The sequence below is a fragment of the Monodon monoceros genome, unplaced genomic scaffold (genome assembly GCF_005190385.1).
Source record: "Monodon monoceros isolate NGI ecotype Baffin Bay Population unplaced genomic scaffold, NGI_Narwhal_1 Super_Scaffold_7, whole genome shotgun sequence".
NCBI classification, from domain to species: domain Eukaryota; kingdom Metazoa; phylum Chordata; class Mammalia; order Artiodactyla; family Monodontidae; genus Monodon; species Monodon monoceros.
In genome coordinates, this window is record NW_021703784.1 from 11332215 (window position 1) to 11347714 (window position 15500).

Below are 15500 nucleotides of genomic sequence, written 5' to 3' on the forward strand. Positions count from 1 at the left end.
CTTTTTACAGTCTAGTGTTTATTTTATGTTATGGCAGTTACACTTGAATTTCAAAAATTTAAAACATAAAAAGTGGTTAGGGACTGCCGGCTTAAAAAAAATGCACAACGTAAGAGTTGTGAGTTAAGTTTTACTTGGGGCAAAATGAGGACTATAGCCCGGGAGATAGCATCTCAGATAGCTCTGAGAAACTGCTCCAGAGAGGTAGGGGGGAAGGTCAGTACACATGTGATTTTGGTCAATCGGGAATACATGCAAACAAGCACCTATTTTTTTGCAAAACGTTTCTGCTAGTCTTGTGATGGTACTGCTAGTCATGAGGAGCAGACGTGACCATGAAGGATTTTAGTGCTTTTCTAGACATGAGGAGATACAAGTATCGGGCTCATGAAATCATCTCCTTGAAAATATCTATCTGAAGATCTGTTCTGCCAGTTTTTCCCGGAGCACAGAATGCCTCATTTCTGCTCTCCACCCTGAACTCCTTTCGGGGGGGAGTGTTGAACGTCAGCCGCTGTAGCAGCACGTGATTTAATCCTTGGAGAGGGAGACGGCACCTGCCAATTTGTATTTGACAGGACTAACATTTGTATCAACAGTTGATAAATGTCTAAGATTGTTTATTATACAGCAGGGTACAATGGTAGTGCTAATGCCAACAGGGCCCTATGGAAATTAGTCTAAAAATTATCATTTGGGCTTCCCTGGTGGCGCAGTGGTTGAGAGTCCGCCTGCCGATGCGGGGGACGCGGGTTCGTGCCCCGGTCCGGGAGGATCCCACGTGCCGTGGAGCGGCTGGGCCCGTGAGCCATGGCCGCTGAGCCTGCGCGTCCGGAGCCTGTGCTCCGCAATGGGAGGGGCCACAACGGTGAGACGCCCGCGTACCGCAAAAAAAAAAAAAAAAAAAATATATAATTCATCTTTATACAAGCAACAACACTTACGGCTGTTTTAGAATTTTGAGATATAGTCTGTTTCTAACGGTAAGCAGTCCTTGAACATTTTTAATGTTATACAGTGTTATAGTAATTAGTTTGGCAAATGTTTCAAAATAAAGTAGAAATATATTCATAACATGACAGAAATGCACATCCTGTTTTGTTTTCAATAAGAACCATAATAGGTACAGGTCAGAACTCTTACCTATGTGAAATAATTTACACATGGATGAGTGCTATAATATCACCATCTAAAATAATCACTAAATAGGGGCTTCCCAGGTGGTGCAGTGGTTAAGAATCCGCCTGCCAATGCAGGGGACATGGGTTTGATCCCTGCCGCAGAGCAACTAAGCCCCTGCACCACAACTACTGAGCCTGTGCTCTAGAGCCCATGAGCCACAACTACTGAGCCTGTGCACCTAGGGCCCATGCTCCGCAACAAGAGAAGCCACTGCAAGAAGCCCGTGCACCACAACAAAGAGTAGCCCCCCCTCGCCACAACTAGAGAAAGCCCCCGCGCAGTAACGAAGACCCAACACAGCCAAAAATAAAAACAATTAAATAAATTTATATTTTAAAAAACTTATTAAAAAAATAAAATAATCACTAAACACAATTCTTTTTCAGAAATAAGCAAAGGAAAAACCTTCCATTTTGCACAACTCCTGCGAGTATCTCTCAGCTGGCCAGATGAGGTGCTGCCCAAATTCGGGAATTGTTTAATAAGCCAATTGGATCTTCAAATTTACCAGGTTGAATTTTGTTTTTTAACAAGGTAGTAGTTGAAGGAGCAGTATCCATAAAGAACCCTGTGAATTACAGGGAATGGAAGCAATGCTGCTTCAGAAGCAGGTGATAAAATGAGGCTGTTGCGAAGGAAGAGATCTTCCTCTATCCTCGGTTCCTTTGGCTGGTCTAAGAATTAAAGTGACGTGAAACAGATTAACAGGGAAAAATCAAACAAAAGTTTAATAACATGTACACATGGGAGAGACCCAGGAAATCTGAATAACTCACCAAAATGGCCAAAGTCCTCACCTTAAATACCATCCTCAGCCAAAGACACAAGATGTTAGAGGTAGTGGTTTTAGGACTGCAAAGGAGAGGAAGGCAATTCACAGGGGCATGGAAAAGCAAATGTTAGGTAAACAAATGCCTGCTAGGCCATGCCACAGCAGAACACAACATCACACCCATAAGTTCCCAGAAATAACTAAGGGAGACTTTGGGTGAGACCTACAGTAAAGGAGCAAATAATCTGTGACATTTGAACTATTCATGTTGAGGTGTTGGCGTTCATAACCGTGGACTGGTGGGGCCTGAGGAAATCGGAATTGTAAATACAAAATTTGACTAAATAGAATTGGAGCACAGAGAGAATATTGACTTAGTCTAAGGAACTCAAAGCAGCTTCACAGCTCAAGTTAAGACTTTAAGGAGAAATGGGAGTAACCCATGTCAGGTGATAGATGTGACTAGAAGGTCAGAGGAGCTGCCTCTGCAATGGGTGACAAATCAAAGCATGTAGCGTGTTCTGGGATGAGAAAATGGGACTATAGTGTGGCTAAAGCTGAGCATCGTTTTATAAACGAGACAGAAGGAGGAAGGGCTGCGTGAGTTCTATTTGTTGGAATTCTTTGAGGTCTGAGATGAATTTCTCCATGGGGGAATTTAATTTGCTTCTGTCAGGCTTCTGGGGATTCTGCTAATCCAAATCACTCTAATTTCAACTCTCATTTTGAAGTGTTTAATACCACCAAGATGACAAGGATTTGGCCTGAGAGCTGGCTTTCGGTTCTAAATTCTCACCAGTGATTCCCTCCCTTTGCTGTACTCAGCTGTGGGTGTGATTCTTTCCTTTGGAGTCCCCTGGGGCTGGAGGTGAGGGGTGGGAGGTGGGGAGAGATATTTTCATGAAAAAGTTTACCCAGATACCCCGGTCACCAAATAATGAGAAACAGAATGAAAGTCATCTTTCTGATGAAAGAGGCTAGCATTTTATTTACCGGCATTTTTCTCTACTGAGAAGACTATTTCCAAAATCTTTGCTTTAGAAAATGTTGGGTAAAGGAAAGAACATGGAATGGCTGGTCCAAATGTCAGAGAGATGTTTTTTTTTTTCCCTAAACATCTTTTATTTACTCACTGCTTTGCTTGTCACCGATGGACTTTAAATGCCAGAGCTAATTTTTAGTCTGGTCCCTAGTTCAGTGACATAGAACTTCAGTTGCCTCCTATGTAAAAATAGAACACTAATGCATACTGTACTCATTTTCAATGGCTGCCCTAACAAAGTACCACGCATTGGGTGGCTTAAAACAATAGAAATTTATTGTCTGACAGTTCTGGAGGCTAGAAGTCCACAATCAAGGTGCTGGCAGGGCCATGCTCCCTCTGAAACTTTTAGGGAAGAGCCTTCCATGCCTCTTCCTAGCTTCGGGTGGTGGCCATCAATCCTGGGTGTTGCTTGCCTTGCAGTTGCCTCACTCCACCGTCTGCCTCTGGTATTACATGGTGCTCTCTCTCTTTTGTCTGCCCCAGTTCCCCTTTTCTTATTAAGGACATCAGTCATATGGAATTAAGCACCCATCCTACTCCAGCGTTTTATCAATAGTTAACATTTATCTACAACAACCCTATTTCCAAATAAGGTCACATTCTGAAATACTAGGAGTTAGGACTCCACCTATCTTTTTTTGGAACTCAATTCAACTCATAACACATGCCTTTTAGGTCACTCACTCCCTTCTGTCTTCCTCAATACACACCATGCATATCTTATATGCCTCAGTTATAGCACTTGTCATTGTTTAAAATAAACTATTATGGACATGTAGCATACATACAGATGAAAACATACAAACTACAAATGTACATCTTGAGGAACGATCACAAAATTAACACACACATGTTACCATCACCCAGATAAAAAAGAGGACATTACCAACACCCCAGAACCCTCCTCATGCCCCCTCCGAGTTACATTCCTTCCTAACCAAAGGTAGTCACCATCCTGATTTCTAATATTATAGATTTGTTTTGCCTGTTTTTGAAGTTTACATGATTAGAATGATTCTGTTCCTATTCTGTCTTTTGTGTCGTTTGATAGTATGTTTGTGGGTTAATGCAAATTATCAGTGTAGCAATCCTTTATTTTCTTTTCTGCATTTTTTTTCCATTGTATGACTATATCATATTTATTTATCCATTACACCGTTGATAAACATTTAGGTTGTTTTCAGTTTGCACTCTTACAAATAATGTTGTCAAGGACTTCCTTACATATATCTTTGATACATGTAAGTATGCATTTCTGTTTTGTATATCTGTAGGAGTAAATAGCTGGATCTTAGATTTTACATATGTTTGGCTTGAGTACATTACTGTCAAACAAGTTTTCAACGTTTGTAGCAATTTATATTTCCTTCAGAGGTATACATTTGTCTATTCTCGTGCCAAAAACAGTAGCATATAAAAGTTTCAGTTGCTCCAGATTCTTTTGTGGTACCCAATATGGGATACTATCAGTTTGTTAAGTTATAACTATTCTTTGGGTATGTAATGGTATTTTACACAGATACTGGTTTTAATTTAAACTGCCTCATTGACTAATGTTTTCATGTTTATTGGCCATTTGAATATCTACTTTTTTGATGCGCCTCTTCTGACATTTCACCCCTATGTTTACCTACTGAATTGTCTACATTAAAAAAATTACTTTGTAGCCAATCTTTATATATTCTGGATATATACTTTTTCAGTTGTATGTATTGTAGGTATCTTCTCCCAAACTGTAGCTTGAATTTTTTTTTTTTTGTAGCTTGAATTTTGTTTGTCTTAATGACATCTTTTTATATACATCTTTTGTTCAATTTATTCCTAGGTATTTGATTTTTATGCTATTTCAAATGATATGTTGCTGTTTTTGTTTTCTTTTTTTAAAATTGAAGTATAGTTGATTTACAATTGTTAGTTTACATTTGATTTACAATTTGATTTACGTTTGATTTACATTTGATTTACAATAGATTTACAATTGTTAGTTTACTAACAATTTACAATTGTTAGTTGTGTTAGTTTCTGGTATACAGCAAAGTGATTCAGTTATACACACACACATATATATATATATATATTCTTTTCCACTATAGTTTATTACATGATATTGAGTATAGTTCCCTGTGCTATACAATAGGACCTTGTTGTTTATCCATTCTATATATAATAGTTTGCATCTGCTAGTCCCAAACTCCCAATCCAACCCTCCCACCGCTACTTGACAACAACAAGTCTGTTCTCTACGTCTGTGAGTCTGTTTCTGTCTCATACATAAGTTCATTTGTGTCATATTTTAGATTCCACATATAAGTGATATCATATGGTGTTTGTCTTTCTCTTTCTGACTTACTTTGCTTAGTATGATAATCTCTAGGTCCATCCATGTAGCTGCATATGGCGTTATTTCATTCTTTTTTATAGCTGAGTAATATTCCACTGTATATATATATATATATATATATACACAACATCTTCTTTATCCACTCATCTGTCGATGGACATTTAGGTTGTTTCCATGTCTTGGCTATTGTAAATAGTGTTGCTATGAACATAGGGGTGCATGTATCTTTTCAAATTAGAGTTTTGTCCTGATGTATGCCCAGGAGTGGGATTGCTGGATCATATGACAACTCTATTTTTAGTTTTTTGAGGATGATTCGCAGTTCTAATGTCAAATTATCAATCTTTCTTTTATATTTGGTGTTCTTTGGATTCTATTTAAGAAATCTTTGCTTACCCCAAAGTCACGAAGACATTCTAAATTATCTTCTGAAAACATTGTCTTAGTTTTTGCATTTAGATCTACAATCCACCTGAAATTAATTTTTATGTATGGTATGATATAAGAATCAAGACTCATCCCCCACCCACCCCAACCCATGACTATCTAATTAACCCAACACCATTTACTGGAAAAAAAAAAAAAAGTCTATTCCTCATCACTCTGTAGTGCCATCTTTGTCAACACTCCACGTATCCATATATATAAGGTCTGTTTCTAGAATCTGTTTGATTGCTTTTTCTAACTATTCTTGCACTAAAGCACATCGTCTTCATTCCTGAAGGTTTATGATAAGACTTGATATCCAGTAGTATAAACCCTCTAACTTTGTTCTCTTTAAGGGTCATCTTGGCTGTTCTGGCCTTTTTGCATTTTCATGTAAATTTTCTTATCAGATTGTCAATATTATTATTATTATTTTATTATTATTTTTTTGGCTGCACCACGTGGCCTGAGGGATCTTAGTTCCCTGACCAGGGATCAAACCCAGGCCATGGCAGTGAAAATGCTGAGTCCTAATCACTGGTCCACCAGGGAATTCCCCAGATTGTCAATTTTATTATTATTTTTTTTCTTTTTTGCGGTACGCGGGCCTCTCACCGATGTGGCCTCTCCCGTTGCAGAGCACATGCTCCAGATGCGCAGGTCCAGCGGCCATGGCCCACGGGCCCAGCAGCTCCGCGGCATGTGGGATCCTCCCGGACCGGGGCACGAACCCGCGTCCCCCGCATCAGCAGGCGGACTCTCAACCACTGCGCCACCAAGGAAGCCCCAGATTGTCAATTTTAACAAAAAAAATCCTCTGGCATTTTGACTGTCATTGCCTTGGGTCTATAGATTGTTATGGGGTGCCTTGATTCTTTCACAACATTGAGTCTTTTGACTCATGAACATGAACTTTCCATTTTTTTAAAGGTGTCCTTTAATTTCTTTCAATAATGTTAAATATTTTTTTTGTAGAAATCTTGCAGCTTTCATTAGATTCCTTCCTAGATGATTGATGCCTTTGAAGCTATTTAAATTTTTTTGCTTTTTTAAAAAACTTTTTTTAAGAGCAGTTTTAGATTCACAGCAAAATTAAGAGAAAGATACAGAGATTTCTCTTACGCACCCTGCCTCTAAGTATGTGTAGCCTCCTGCATTATCAACATCCTCCACGAGAGTGGTATATTTGTTACAACTGATGGACCTACATATCATAATCACCCAAAGCCCATAGTTTACAGTAGGGTTCACTCTTGGTGTTGTACATTCTATGGGTTTGAACAAATGTATAATGACATGTATCCATCATCTTAGTATCATAAAGAGTATTTTCACTGTCCCCCACCACCTCCCGCAAATCCTCTGTGCTCACCTATGCATCACTCTCCACTGTATTCCCCTCCTGCCCCCCACGACCCCTGGCAACCACTGATTTTTTTTTTTTACTGTCTTCATAGTATTTCCTTTTCCAGAATATCATATTATCATACAGTTAGATCTGTTCTCAGATTGACTTCTTTCACTTAATAGTATGCATTTAAAGTTCCCCCATGTCTTTTCATGGCTTGATAGCTCATTCCTTTTTAGTGCTAAATAATATTCCATTGTCTGTATGTACCACAGTTTATCCATTAACCTACTGAAGATAGATATCTTGATTGCTTCCACATTTTGTCAGTTATGAATAAAACTGCTGTAAACATCTGTGTGCAGATTTTTGTATGGATATAAGTTTTCAACTCCTTTGGATAAATACCAAGGGCAAATTGTATTACTGTATTTAAATTCTTTTATTTTATACAATTTATTATTGTATACTGATCTCATATCCAGCAATCTTGCTAAATCTGTTCATTAGTTCTAATAGTTTTCTAGAGACCTGTTGGCTTTCCATATGTGATCTTGTCATATATGAATAATGATATTCATATTTCCAATCCACTTATTTTTTTGTCTTTCCTTTTTACATTGGCTGGGGGCCTCTGGTACAATATTAAATAGAATTGTTGATAGTGAATATCTCTGTCTTGTTCCTGTTCTCAAGAATTAAGCTTCCAGTCTTTTGCTTCAAATGCCATGTTTGCTATAATTTTTTATTGACACCTATGATCAGATTAGGGAAGTTTCTTTCTATTCCTGATTTGCTAAGATATTTTATTATGAAATAATTTTGAAAATTTTATCAGATGCTCTTTTTGCATCTATTGAGACAACCACATGATTTTTCACCTTCGTTCTGTTGATGTAGTGAATTTCCATTGACTGCATTAAAGTATTAAACCAACTTTGCATTCTTGAAGTAAACGTAACTGAGCCTTGGTGTCGTCTTTTTTATCCGGCCAAAATAATCTTTGCTAATATTTGTTTAAGGTTTTTTTGTCTATGTGTTTGGGTGAAATTAGCTTGTAATTTTCCTTTCTTAGAATATTTCTGACAGATTTGAGTATGAAGCTTATGCCGGCCTCAAAATAAGTTGAAAAATATTATTTATTTTACTAGTCTTTGAAGAGTTTGTGTGAGATTGGTGTTGTTTCTTTCCTTAAATAGCTTGAAGACTTCACTAGCTAAATCAATGTGTGCCTGGAAGGTCTTTTTGTTAACTTTTTATTTTGGAATGATTTTAGACTTACAAAAAATTTGTAAAAACAGTGCAGATATTCCCTGTATACCAATAGCTCTTAACTGGGGGTGATTTTGCCCCTCCAGAGGACATTTGCAAATATATGAAGACATTTTACTTGGTCACAATTTGGGAGCGGAGGGAGGTAGTGCTAATAGCATCTGATGGGTAGAGGCCAGGGGTGCTGCTAAACCTACAGTACACAAGACTGGCCCTCATGACAAGGAATTATCCAGCCCCCTATGCCAGTAGCGCTGATATTGAGAAACCTTGAATGAGGTCATTCATATCAGCTCTTCAGACTCATACTTCAGGTACAAGAACTAGAAAACAAGCTTGTATTAGAAAAATTGAACTAAAAATTAAATTATTTTAGTCGGATATTATGATCATTATGTATGTATATATATCATGGATGTTTTATTGCATATAGATGTCCCAGTTCATTCAGGAAAACACAAACCATTCTAGATATTTTAATAGTAAGGGCTTTAGTACAGTGAATTGATGCTTATAAAATCATCGAAGCGGGAGGGGCAGTGAGAGTCAAGGGAGAGCTGGTGCTGCCTTTCAGACACTCAGAAAGTAGAGAATCAGGATAACAGTTGCCAGTGATCTCAGCTGCCCATAACACTGAATTGGGTGATTTGCAGAAGTTCATCCAAAAGCTTTTGCAAACTTCGCATCTGCCTTTTGCCAGTGCATCTACCTTCTTGAGAGGAGAAATGCTAGTTTATACTTCTCTTCCATCTTCCTAATGGCCTATAAATTGGAACCTTATTGGCAAGGAATTCTTGGCAATGTCATATCCTTCCAGCCCCTTAAAGAGGAAAGGATAGGGCTTCCCTGGTGGCGCAGTGGTTGGGAGTCCGCCTGCCGATGCAGGGGACACGGGTTCGTGCCCCGGTCCGGGAGGATCCCACATGCCGCGAAGCGGCTGGGCCCGTGGGCCATGGCCGCTGAGCCTGCGCGTCCGGAGCCTGTGCTTCGCAGCGGGAGAGGCCACAGCAGTGGGAGGCCCGCGTACCGCAAAAAAAAAAAAAAAAAAAAAAAAAGAGGAAAGGATAGAAAGGGGTGAGGATAGTGCTGAGTTAACAGCAGACAGTATGGCACCGTCCAACCATTGGGTTACTCAACATTCTTACACCCCCTCCTGTCCATATTTATCTTCCATACAAAAGTAATAACAAAGCATCCCATTTCTGCCTAATGTGATGCAGTTATCACTTCTTCAAACAAAAACATCCACCCTCTTCCCCCAAAAGTGAAGTCTCAGCGTTCCATGAGTCACTAGCTATATCCGGGTAATAATCATTCTTTTCTAATACGATCACAATCATCCCTTGATATGTAACTGCAAATTAAAATGTTAATATTCACCATTATGACTTATATACAAGAGTAGGAAAAGGGAGAGAGAGAGAAAAAATTATACTCTGGCTATGGGAGAAACAGTATTATAGATTGTTGCTGGTGTAGAGCATATACCATATTTTGTATGAGGGCATGTCAGCCCCTCATCTTGTTGTCACTGAACCTGAACTGAGTTGAATTTATTCAGCTATAACTGAATCTTCCACAGGCCATTCTACTGTTCTGTACTGCCAGCTGCTTTGTGTTGATGGGATACGTGGTAAAATAAGCGAATCCTGTGGGTACGGTCACTTCTTTTACTGTAAAATGAAATCCATTGTCAGAAGCTGTGTTGCGTGAGATACCACGATGGTAAATCGTCGTTTGGAAGTTTGTGTGTGGTGTTGCTAGCAGAAGAGCTATGGCCAGGGAAAGCATACAACTATCCAGTATAAGTGTCTATTCCAGTGAAAACAAATTGCTGGCCTTCTCATGATGGTTTCTAAGGAAATCAACCTGTTACCCTGCGGATAACTGTACCCTCAAAGGAATTGTGCCATGTCAGGAACTCAGCATTTATTTATGTTAACAGTTGGGCCTTCACACTGGCTTAGATAGATGAACCTTAGTGAGGAACACGCATGTCGGTGATCCCAGCAAAACCTCGGTGTGTGCCATCCGCCCACTTTACTTGAACTTGCGGAGCAAGTACTTGAACGGCCATGGAAAGAGGCTGCTAATGACCTACAGAACAGGACATCTTGATCACCTAGTTATTGAAAGCTGCCTCAGCAATGAATGATCTGTGAATTCACTTGAGACTCAAATGTCCTCGTACACTGTGTCCATTGTGCGAAGTTGATCCCTAGACCTCCTTGTCACCAGTTTTCCAATCTTGTTCCCTCTAAGTGCCTGACAATGTGGCCAAAGCGTTAGCCCCTGCCCACGAATCTAAATAGGTCTGTATAGATCTGGCAATCTCTCTTTCTGGGCAAACTGAACAACTAGATGCACTGCTTATATGAGATGAATGCTCCCAGTGGGAGTGTCCCTCTTCCTCATTGTCATTCAGGGCTACCCTGAGTGCAGCCGTTAACGCTACAGCTATCCACGTCTGGCGGATATATAGCAATTTATTGTGTATCATCATGGGGAAACTAGTTCTGCGTTTTTCCTTCCTTAACTAACTGCTGATAGGGACGAGTTAAAGGAGAGTTGACAGTTCATCAGGAGTAGGCGCCACTCCTAGCTGCTCAAGCTAAACATTGAAAACAGAAGCTCTGATACATTTACCCTTATCAGTAAATTCCTTCCTGGTCTAGTGCTCTTAAAATTCAGTCTCAGCTTTTTCTTCGTATAAACTGGCAAAATATTGCAATCCTTCTGATGACCTTCCTGGGTCAGTCCTTGTACACATCCCCATAGAGCAAGGATTAGCAAACTCCGGCTTGTGAGATGACAACCTGTTTTTGTCAATAAAGTTTTATCAGGATACTATGATGCCCATTTTTTAACATATTGTTTATATCTGCTTTCGCAACAACAGTGTTGAATAGTTGTAACGGAGATTCTATGGCCTGCAAGCCTAAAATATTTTCTATGCAGCTCTTTAAAGAAAAGATGCCCATCCCTGCCCTAGACTACAATAGAATATAACTCTAGTTTTATATCTAGAAGCAATGAGAGATGGTGGAGGTGCATTTGAGGAGAATCAGGATCTGCCTTAAGGGAAAAAATTGTGGGGTCTTCAGGCCTGGGAGGAAGGAAGTGCTAATTTCACTGGAACAGAAGAATGCAGATGTTCAGGCTTCTCAGTTCATTGGAATGCACACGTAAGTATCATCATTTCAGTATTCAGGATCTCACTCTTTTTCAATTAACATCCAAAGTTTTACATAAGAGACTTGACAAGGAAGTGACTGCTGTTTATATTGTAATTCTGCAATCTTCAGTATAATAATTTAAATGTTTTGGGTTTTTTGTCTGTTTGTTTTTTTGAACATATCAACCCCTGAGACTACAAAAGATAAGAGACTTTTTCAAGGGATTCCTAGAAGTTCTATGGTCCTCTCTTGGTACTTTGACCCAAGATTTTAAAGCCCTGATCTTGTCATTTTACTTCTTTTTTAAAAAATTATTGTTTATTTAGGTAACATTGGCTTATAACATTATATGTTTCATGTGTACAACATTATATTTCTACTTCTGTATACCCTACAGCGTGCTCACCACCAAAAATTTAGTTTTCATCCATCACCATACATTTGATCCCCTTTGCCCATTTTGCCCCGTCCTCTCTGGTGACCACTACTCTGTTGTCTGTATCTCTGTATTTGCTTTTGTTTGGTTTAGTTTGTTAATTTATTTTGGTTTTTTTCCTTTGTTTGTTTTTTAGATTCTACATATAAAAGAAATCATGCAGTATTTGTCTTTCTCTGTCTGACTTATTTCTCTTAGCATAATACCTTGAGGTTCATTTTTGTTGTCCAAATGGTAAGATTTCATCTTTTTTTATGGCTGAGTAGCATTCCATTGTACATATATACCACATCTTTTTTTATCTATTCATCCACTGATGGGCCCTTAGGTTTTTTCCATATTTTGGCTCTTGTTAATAATGCTGTGCTGAACATAGGGGTGCATATATATTTTCTAATTAGTGTTTTCATATTTTTTGGATAAATACCCATAAATGGGATAGCTGGATCATACGGTAGTTAGTTCCATTTTTAATTTTTTGAGGAGCCTCCATACTGTTCTCCATAGTGGCTGCACCAATTTACATTCCCACCAACAGTGTAGTTGGGTTCCCTTTTCTCCACATCCTTGTCGCCATTTGTTATTTCTTGCCTTTTTGATAATAGCCATTCTAACATGTGGAGGTTATATCTCATTGTGGTTTTAATTTGCGTGTCCCTCATAATTAGTGATGTTGAACACCTTTTCATGTGCCTGTTGACCATCTGTATGTCTTCTTTGGGAAAATGTCTCTTCAACTCCTCTGCCCATTTAAAAATCAGGTTGTTTTTTTTAAGTTGTTGAGTTGTATAAGTTCTTTACATATTTTGGATATTAACCCCTTATTGGATATATCATTTGCAAATATTTTCTCCTATTCAGTAGGTTGTCTTTTCATTTTGTTAATGGTTTTCTTTGCTGTACAGGAGAGTTTTAGTTTGATGTAATCCCATTTAGTTTAATGTTTATTTTTGGGTTTGTTTCTCTTGCCTGAGGAGACATATCAAAAAAAAAATGTTTCTAAGACTGATGTCAAGAGCATACTGCCTATGTTTTCTTTAGAAGTTTTATGGTTTCAGGTCTTACATTTATGTCCTTAATCCATTTAAAATTTATTTTTGTATCCGGTGTGTGAAAGTAGTCCAGTTAGATTTTTTTTTGCATGTGGCTGTTCAGTTTTCCCAATACTATTTATTGAAGAGGCTGTCATTTCCCCATTGTATGATGCCTCCTTTGTCATAGATTAATTGCTCATATAAGTGTGGGTTCAATTCTGGCTCTCTTACTCTGTTCCATTGATTTATGTGTCTGTTTTTGTGCCAGTACCATATTGTTTTGATTACTGTGGCTTTTTAATATAGTTTGACATCAGGGAGCATGATACTTTGCAGCTTTTTTCTTCCTTCTCAAGATTATTTGGGGTCTTTTGTGTTTCCATACAAATTTTAGAATTATTTGTTCTAGTTCTGTGAAAAATGCCATTGGTATTTTGATAGGGATTACACTGAATCTGTACATTGCCTCGGGGAATATGGTCATTTTACCGACATTAATTCTTCCAATCTATGAGCACGGTATATCTTTCCATCTATTTGTGTCATCTACAGTTTCTTTCATGAATGTCTTATAGTTTTCCAAGTATAGGTCTTTTACCACCTTGGTTAGATTTATTCCTAGGTACTCTGTCCTTTTTGATGCAATGTAAATGAGATTTAAAAAAAAATTCTCTTCCTTATAGTTTGTTGTTAGTGTATAGAAATGCAACAGATTTCTGTATGTTAATTTTGTATCCTGCAACTTTCCTGAGTTTATTTATTATTTTTAATAGATTTTTTGAGGCATCTTTAGGATTTTCATGTATAGTATCCTGTCATCTGCAAACAGTGATGGTTTTACTTCTTCCTTTCTAATTTGATGTCTCTAATTTTGTCTCCTTTTCTGGTTGATAAGTCTAGGGCTTCCAATACCATGTTGGAACAAAAGTGGTGAGAGTGGGCATCCTTGTCTTCTTCCTGATCTTAGAGGAAATGCTTTTAGCTTTTGATAGTTGAATATGATATCAGCTGTGGGCTTGTCATATATGGTCTTTACTGTGTTGAGGTATGTTCCCTCTATACCCACTTTGTTGAGAGGTTTTATCAATATAATAAATGGACATTGAATTTTGTCAAAAGCTTTTTCTATTGAGATGATCATATGATTTTTATTTTTCAATTTGTTAATGTGGTGTATCACATTGATTGATTTGCAAATATTGAACCATACTTGCACCCCTGGGTTAAACCCCAGTTGATCATGGTGAATGACCCTTTTAATGTATTATTGAATTTGGTTTGCTAATATTTTGTTGAGGATTTGTGCACCTGTGTTCATGGGTGATACTGGCCTGAAATTTTCTTCTTTTGTGGTGCTTTTGTCTGGTTTTGGTATACAGGTGATGCTGGCTTTATTGTGTTATGTCAGTTTCTCCCTTTATGTTTGTTAATACTTGCTGTATGTATTTAGGTGATCCTAGGTTGGGTGCATATATATTTACAATTGTATATATTGATCCCTTTATCATTATGTAATGTCTTTGTCACTTATTATAGTCTTTGTTTGAAAGTCTATTTTGTCTAAGTATTGCTACCCCAGCTTTCATTTTGTTTCCATTTGCATGGATACCTTTTTCCATCCCCCCCACTTTCAGTATGTGTGTTTCTGTACATCTCAAGCAAGTTTCTTGTAGGCAGCATATATATGGGTGTTGTTTTTGTATCCATTCAGTCACTCTGTGTTTTGATTGGAGCATTTGGTCCATTTACATTTAAAGTAATTATTGATATGTATGTACTTATTACCATTTTGTTAATTGTTTTTTGTTTGTTTTGTATTCCTTTTTTCTTTTTATGTTCTTTTCCCTTGTGATCTGATGACTGTCTTTGGTGTTATGTTTGGATTCCTCTTTCTTTTTTTGTGTGTATCTACTATATGTTGTTGGTTTGTGGTTACCATGTGGTTTATATACAAGAAAAAATTTTTAAGTTGATCTCTTAAATTCAAATGCATTAAGAAAAACCCTGCATGTTTACTCTCCGCCCCCCCCCAAGTTTAATGTTTTTGACTTCATATTTTACATCTTTTTGTTTTGTGTATATCTTAACTACTTAATGTGGCTGTAGATGATTTTACTACTTTTGTCTTTTAATTTTTATTTTAACCTTTAAACTTTAAAGGTGGCTCATCTACTACATTTACCATATATTTGCCTTTACCAATGAGATTTTTCCTTTTGTAATTTTCATATTTCATATTCCTAGTTGTAGTCTTTTCTTGTCCACTTAGAGAAGTCCCTTTAACATTTCTTGTAAAGCCAATTTAGTGGTGCTGGACTCTCAGCTTTTGCTTGCCTGTAAAACTCTTATCTCTCCTTCATCTGAATGATAGCCTTGCCAAGTATTCTTGGCTGTAGGTTTTTTCCTTTCATCACTCTAATTATATCATGTCACTCCCTTCTGACCTGCAGAGTTTCTACTGAAACTTT

The 15500-nt window shown here is 37.9% G+C and overlaps 1 long non-coding RNA gene across 2 annotated transcripts in view; it reads left to right on the plus strand.

Annotated features, from left to right (window-relative positions):
• LOC114886778 overlaps positions 1-15500 on the plus strand; it is an 87215-nt gene that overhangs the window by 6690 nt on the left and 65025 nt on the right. Inside the window, exon 1 of one of the 2 annotated variants that reach the window (XR_003791423.1) lies at positions 11439-11571. The exons of the other annotated variant lie outside the window; for it this stretch is intronic. This is a non-coding gene — a long non-coding RNA (uncharacterized LOC114886778). Of the gene's footprint in view, positions 1-11438; positions 11572-15500 lie in introns of those variants that run through there. 2 annotated transcript variants of the gene reach the window in all.